Below are 7,500 nucleotides of genomic sequence, written 5' to 3'. Positions count from 1 at the left end.
TGATAAAGCGTGGGAAAACTTCACCACGGAGCTCAACAATGCTGTAAATCTCTGTGTTCCCTACCATGAGAGACGTCAGGCAACAAATAAACCAGTGTTGAAATAGGGAAATTATCAACAACCTCTCTTGTAAAAAGCGTGCGTACAGAAAGTATTTATCAGCTAAAAGCCAAGACGATAAACTAACACTAGACAGAAGTCGCCGCGAAACCAAGACGCCGATAAAGTGTAGTAAGAAAAATCTTGAAGAGCATATTGCTGAGGCAAGCAAATCGAACCCTAAAGAATTCTATAGTTATGCGAATAAGAAGAAAACGCTTACTTGCGGCATTCGACCGCTAAATGACAATGAAGGTAAACATACGGATGATGAAAATGAGATGGCCTCAATACTTAATAAATTTTTTCCATCCGTCTTCACAGACGAGGATTGCTTAGTGTATCAGCCACCAGAACATAAAATGTCCCAAAACGTTTTAAATCAACTCATAATTACCAAAAGTGATGTCGCACAAGTAATTAATAAGCTCAAAATAAATAAAGCCCCGGGACCTGACAAAATTTCACCTAGAATTCTGCGAGAAGTCAAAAATCAAATCAGTAAACCCTTGTGCATCCTTTTCAACAAATCTTTAACACTTGGTAAAGTCCCATCAGATTGGAAATGTGCTAACGTAACACCAATATTCAAGGGGACAAATCACAACCAGGCAACTACAGACCGATTAGCCTGACTTCGATTGTGTGTAAACTGCTAGAGACCATCATTCGCGACAGTGTAGTGAAATTTTTAGAAGAAAATAAAATTATGAAAGATTCGCAACATGGCTTCCGTAGCAAACGCTCATGTTTAACTAATCTCCTCGACTTCTTTCATGACGTCTTTAACAAATACGAGGAATGCAGATCTGTTGATATAATTTATCTAGATTTTCAGAAGGCATTCGATAAAGTTTCCCATAAACGATTGCTCGACAAATTAAAAAGCACATTATTTCTGGCAGTATCCACAACTGGATTAAAGATTGGCTCTCTGAGCGAAAACAAAGAGTTGTAATTAACGGGGCCTCATCCAGCTGGCTTGACGTTAAAAGTGGCGTACCGCAAGGATCAGTTTTGGGACCTGTTTTGTTCTTAATATATGTAAATGATCTAGACGACGGCCTCCTCTTCAAAGTAACAAAATTTTTTGATGACACAAAAATTACCGGTAAAGTAACAACCACAAAAGAGAAAGAAACTCTGCAGTCCAATCTAGACAGATTATCGAGCTGGGCTAGCAAGTGGCAAATTAAATTTAAGGTTAACAAATGTAAAGTCGTGCACATTGGAAGTAACAATGATCACATCAAATACCAAATGAATGGCGAAATACTGGATTCAATAACTAAAGAAAAAGCCAAGTCAACATTACTCAGAAGTTGTTAAAACAACAAATAAATTGGTTGGCTTCATCGGAAGTCTTCGAAAATAAATCAGAAAAAAAATATTGCTAAACCTTTATAATTCCTTGGTCCGTCCCCCATCTCGAATACTGTGTACAATTTTGGTCCCTAATACTACCAGAAAGATATTAGTAAACTAGAAAGAGTGCAACGGAAGATGACTAAAATGATATCAAGGCTGAGAAATATGCGAAGAGATTTAATCGAGGTTTTTAAAATGTTCAAAGGCTTTGACAACATCAATTTTGAAGATTACTTCCTATTAGACCAATCAAATACAAGAAGACGTCATGATTTTAAAGTAATTGGTAAAAGATTTTCTTCGAATGAAAGTAAGCACTTCTTCTTTAACCGGGTTGTTAATGTGTGGAACTCGTTACCTTCCACTGTCGTTGAGAGTAACATAATAACAACATTTAAAAATCGCTTAGATAAATATTTGGACTCTAATCCACAAATAAAATATCATCCTTTGCAGTAAAAGATCTGACAACCCGGCATTTAATTGATATTGGATAGGATAGTGGTATCAGTAGTGTTAGTTCATCTTCTGCCCTGTTTTCTTAACTGTAGCTTAGTTTAGTAAACACAAACAGACTCGTTAGAGCCAGTAGGCCTGCTGTTGTTTGTTCTTCCTTTGTGTTCCTTTGTGTTCATCCTCATCTTCGTCTCTCTTCTCCTTTCCCTCCTCTACCTCCTCCTCCATCTCCTTTTCCTCCTCCTCCTTCTTCTCTTCCCTTTCCTCCTCCATCTTCTCGGACATCATCTCTTATTCTTCCTCCTCCTCTTCCATCTCCTCTTCCAACTCTACCTTCTTCTCCACCTCCTCTTCTTAGTCCTCCTACTCTTCCTTCATCTCTTCCCCCTTCCTCCTCTCTCTTCCTCTTCCCTTTCCTACTCCATCTTCTCCTTCCTCCTCCATCTTCTCTTCCTCCTGCTCCTCTTCCTCCTCCTCCTCTTCCTCCTTCTCCTCCGCCTCTTCCTCCTGCTCCTCTTCCTCCTCCTCCTCTTCCTCCTTCTCCTCCGCCTCTTCCTCCTCCTCCCCTCCTTTTCTTCCTCCTCCTATTCCTTCTTCTTTTCACTCTCATCCACCATCTCCTCGTCCATCTTCACCTCTTCCTCCTCTTACTCCCCCTCCTCCGCCTCCTCTTCTTACTCCTCCTCATCTTCCTTCCCTTCTGTACCTTCCTCCTCCATCTCCTCTATCTTTTCTTCCTCCTCCTCCTCCTCCTCCTCCTCTCCCTCCTTTTCCAACTCCTCCTCCTCTTTCTTCTCCTCTTCCCCTTTCTTCCTACATTTCATTTTCCATCTCTTCTTCTTTCTCCTCTTCCTCCTCCTCCCCGTCTTCCTCCTCCCCCTCCTCCTGTTGTCTTCCATTTGACAATTTATGGGTTCATAAATATCCATAGTCGCCTGCTACATCAGCATATGCTCAGTCCTTATCGATACATGTGCATAAATGCATACATAAATGGATGCATACATACATACATGCATGTACACATAAATTAATACATGCATAAATACATAAGTATGTGCATACATACTTTCATATTTACTGATATTCATGTGTAGAAATATATACATACACACATATTTACAGAAGCGAATACATACATATATACATACATACTTTCAGATTTACATACATTCGTGAGCACAGAAATATATACATACATACCCTGCACATACACCTCCACACTCATATGCGCGCGCACACACACATACACACACACACACACACACACACACACACACACACACATATCAATATATATATATATATATATACATATACATACATATATATACATACACACACACACACACACATATATATATATATATATATATATATATCTATATATATATATGACATATCTACTTTTCCTGTTTCTTAATCCAGTGTTTTCTTTAGTGACCTCCCTCAGACTGACTGACTGATAGAGTGACTGACACGAAATCAGACAATCGTAAGCCTTTCGTCAGCCCGACCCATCAGTTTGATAGAAAAGTGTAGAGAGAGGAAAAAAAAGAGATAAAAGAAAAAGAGAAAATAAAATAAATTTAGGCGCCCTAGCGAGAGAGCAGAAATAAACACAAGCATCCCTTTTGCATCGTAAGCAGGGGCGCCTTCTCTCTTTCTCTCTTTTTCTTTTCTATTTTTTCGTCGTTCTTTTTCTGTTTTTTTTTCACTCTTTTTTTTTCTTTTGTCGAGCATATGCTTCGGCCATCATTTTTTTTTTCTTTTCTTAATCGTTAGCGAAGCATTTCCCGCCCAAACAAGCGAACTTCATCATGCGTTGGAGAAACACTTCCATTTACTTTTTTCTTATATTACTTTTTTTCTTTTTCTTTTACTTATTTACAAACTTAAGCGCACGACCTCTCTCTGTATATGGAGCAATTTTTCCCTTTTTTCCCACTTTCCTTCCATCACTCTGAATCACATTTTCTTTGTTTATATTCTTTCAAACTGAAGAGAAAACGGTCCAGAGGCCTGATCAGGTCACCAGCCGCGGCAAAAAGGTAGTGACGTCATGTACAAGAGTGACGTCACGTGCAACAGTGACGTCACGTACAAGAGTGACGGTAAATTTTTAGAATTGCACACCTACGCGATACAGTAATAGAAAATTAAATATTAAATTTGTAAATTATAATACATCAACGTAATATACGTTATTATTGGGGGAAATTAGTAATAGCAACAGTTGCTAAAACCTATAAAATAACAAACGTAGCCGTTTTGATTACTAAGACGCCATCTTTGTTTTGGTAGAGGCGGTGGTCGAAGAAATTAAAGTATGCTAAATTCGTCTATTCTAACCCAACCCGACCTAACCTAACCTAACCTACCTACCTAAACTGACCAAACCTGCCTACCTAACCTAACCTGCATTTAGTATTGCGGTACCTGTAATTCTAGAGGTCATCAGGCCATCGTCGTTGCCGTCTCCGACCTCCGAATTTATCAAAACAAAGATGGCGCCTAAAGGAGTCTACGCATCTTCGTTTTTCCATAGCTTTTAGCAAAATTTTTTTATCCTGATTTCCGACAAAAAAAATATCCATTACATTGATGTATTATAATTTACAAAAACAATATTTAACTTTCTAATGCTATACTGCGTAAGTATGCACTTCTAAAATAATATTGAAGTGACGTGACGGATAAGAGTGACGTCACGGACAAGAGTGACGCCACGTACAAGAGTGACGTCACGACCAATGATGACGTCACAGCCAAAGGAAAAAATTTGAAGAAACGATAATCCAAAAAATGAAAAAGAGAAGTTGTCAGAAGAGAAGAATGAATAGAAGGGGAAGAGAGAACGACGATGAGAGAAAAAGAGAGTGGAAAAAAGAAAGAGTAATTGTCGGGGCAAGGAAAAGAGAAAAAAAAGAGGAGAGGAACTGAGGGGAACGAGAGGAAGTGGAGAAACGTGGAAACATAGGGGAAATGAGAGGAAATGGAAGCAACGTAAAATACGAAGAGAGGAAAAAAAAAAAGAGAAGAGGACCAAAAGAGAACACAAAACGAAGAGGAGGGGAAATAAAGGAAGACAAAAGGAAAAAGAATAATTGGTGTAAAAAGGAGAAACAGGGAAAGTGTGGAAGGGAGAGAGAGATAGAGATAGAGATAGAGATAGAGAGAGAGAGAAAGAGAGAGAAATGGAGAGAGAGAGAGAGAAATGGAGAGAGAGAGAGAGAGAAAGAGAGAGAGACTGATTCGAGAAAGAGAACGAAAAGGAAATATGAAAAGAAAATGAAGAGCCGTGATCGTAAGAGAGAGAAAAGAGAGAGAAAAGGAGAGAAGAGGGGAGCGGGAAGAGAAAATGGAGGAGGAGGAGAAGGTGGAGGAGGAGGAGGAGGAGGAGGAGGAGAGAAGTAGTAGGAGGAGGAGGAGGAGGAGGAGGAGGAGGAGGAGGAGGAGGAGGAGGAGGGGCAGGTGGAAGAGAATGAAATACGAGTTGTATCTTCTGTACCTCAATGGAATATTGAGGAAAGGAAGGTAGAGAGAGGTAGTGAGAGTGAGAGAGAGAGAGAGAGAAAGAGAAAGAGAAAGAGAGAGAATGTGTGTATGAAAGAGAGAGAGAGAGAGAGAGAGAGAGAGAGAGAGAGAGAGAGAGAGAGAGAGAGAGAGAGAGAGAGAGAGACGGAGAGAGAGAGAGAGAGAGAGAGAGAGAGAGAGAGAGAGAGAGAGAGAGAGAGAGAGAGAGAGAGAGAGAGAGAGAGAGAGAGAGAGAGAGGGAGGGAGAGAGGGAGTGATGGAGGGGGAGAGTAGGTAGGACAAGGAGAAGGAGGAACGAAAGGAAGGAGATGTGGGGGGAAAGAGTAAAGAGAAAGATGGAGGGTCGGAAAGAGAAAGGAGAAATGTGAGAGAGGAAGAGAACAAGGAGGAAACAAGAGAAGAAGAGAAAGAGAGGAGGGAGGGTGATGAAAGGGAGGAAGGTAGGGAAGGAAGAAAAGTAGAACATAGGAAAGAGTAAAGGAGGAAAGGGAAGGAAGAGAGAAGAGGGAGAGAAGGATAGAGTAAGAGAGGCGAGGAAGGAAAGAGAGGAAGAAAAGAAAGGAATAGAGCAGGGCTTGAGGTTGTGTGTGTGTGTGTGTGTGTGTGTGTGTGTGTGTGTGTGTGTGTGTGTGTGTGTGTGTGTGTGTGTGTGTGTGTGTGTGTGTGTGTGTGTGTGTGTGTGTGTGTGTGTGTGTGCGTGCGTGTGTGTGTGTGCGCGTGTGTGTGTGTGTGTGTGTGTGTGTGTGTGTGTGTGTGTGTGTGTGTGTGTGTGTGTGTGTGTGTGTGTGTGTGTGTGTGTGTGTGTGTGTGTCCACAAATTAAATCGTCGCCGAAGACCCGGAAGGTAAAGGAAAAGAAAAGAAAAATTTGGGAAAGTCGAAGATAATAAACAAAAGGAAAGGAGAGAGAGAGAGAGAGAGAGAGAGAGAGAGAGAGAGAGAGAGAGAGAGAGAGAGAGAGAGAGAGAGAGAGAGAGAGAAGGGAGGAAGTAAAGGAAAGAAAATAAAAGGAATAAGAGGTAAACTTGGAAGATAAATGAAGAGCACTTGGAGAGGAGGAGGAGGAGGAGGACGAAGAGAAGAAGGAAGAGAGCGAGCAGGGGAAGGAGGCGGAGGATGAAGAGAACGAAGAGGAGGAAGAACGGGAGTAGGAGAAAGATGAGAAGGAAAAGGAGGAGGAAGAGGAGGAAAGGAAGAAGATGATACGAGGAGAAAGAGGAGAAGGGGGAGGAGGAAAAGGAAAATGGTGGAGAAATGAAGATGAAACAAGAAGAGAAGGAAGCGGAAGAGGGAGACAAAGAGAAATGTTGAGGGAAATGAAGATGAAACAAAACCGAACGGGCGAGAGACGAAGGGGGGAGGGGGACGGAAGAAGAGGGAAGAGGAGAAGAGGGGAGAAGAGGAGAGGGGAGGGGAGGGGAGAAAAGGGGAGGGGAAGGGAGGGGAGGGGAGAGATGAGGAGGGGAAGTGAAAGGTGCGTCTGTTTGTGCTCCGAGCGGAGAAGGAGGGGGAGGGAGAGGAGGAGGACGGGGAGGGAGAGAAGGAGGACGGAGAGGAGGAGGAGGAGGGAGGAGGGAGTAGGAGGAGGAGGGCGGAGTTGTGGCATCAACGAGGAGGAGGATACCAAGAGAGGGAGGATAAGACAAGAAAGAGCGAGAGAGAGAAGAAGAACTCTGGAAATTTATGGAGGACGGTGAGAGGATCCTGGACCCTCCATAATCCTCCATACAGGTGGAGGGCGGATGGAAAGAAGTAAAAGACGTGGAAACTTGAGATAAAGAGAGAGAGAGAGAGAGAGATAAAGAGAGAGATATATAAAAAAGAGAGAGAGAGAAGGAGAGAGAGAGAGAGAGAGGGAGAGAGAGAGAGAGAGAGAGAGAGAGAGAGAGAGAGAGAGAGAGAGAGAGAGAGAGAGAGAGAGAGATGGAAACTGAAACTACTTATGTGAGTTCCACTATATACTGTATGTATATGTATGAATAAATAAATATATATTATATATATATATATATATATAATATATATGTGTGTGTGTGTGTGT

The sequence above is a fragment of the Oratosquilla oratoria genome, chromosome 7 (assembly GCF_046742065.1).
Source record: "Oratosquilla oratoria isolate Oo_2021 chromosome 7, ASM4674206v1, whole genome shotgun sequence".
Lineage (NCBI taxonomy): Eukaryota > Metazoa > Arthropoda > Malacostraca > Stomatopoda > Squillidae > Oratosquilla > Oratosquilla oratoria.
Note: the sequence above shows the minus strand (reverse complement) of the source record.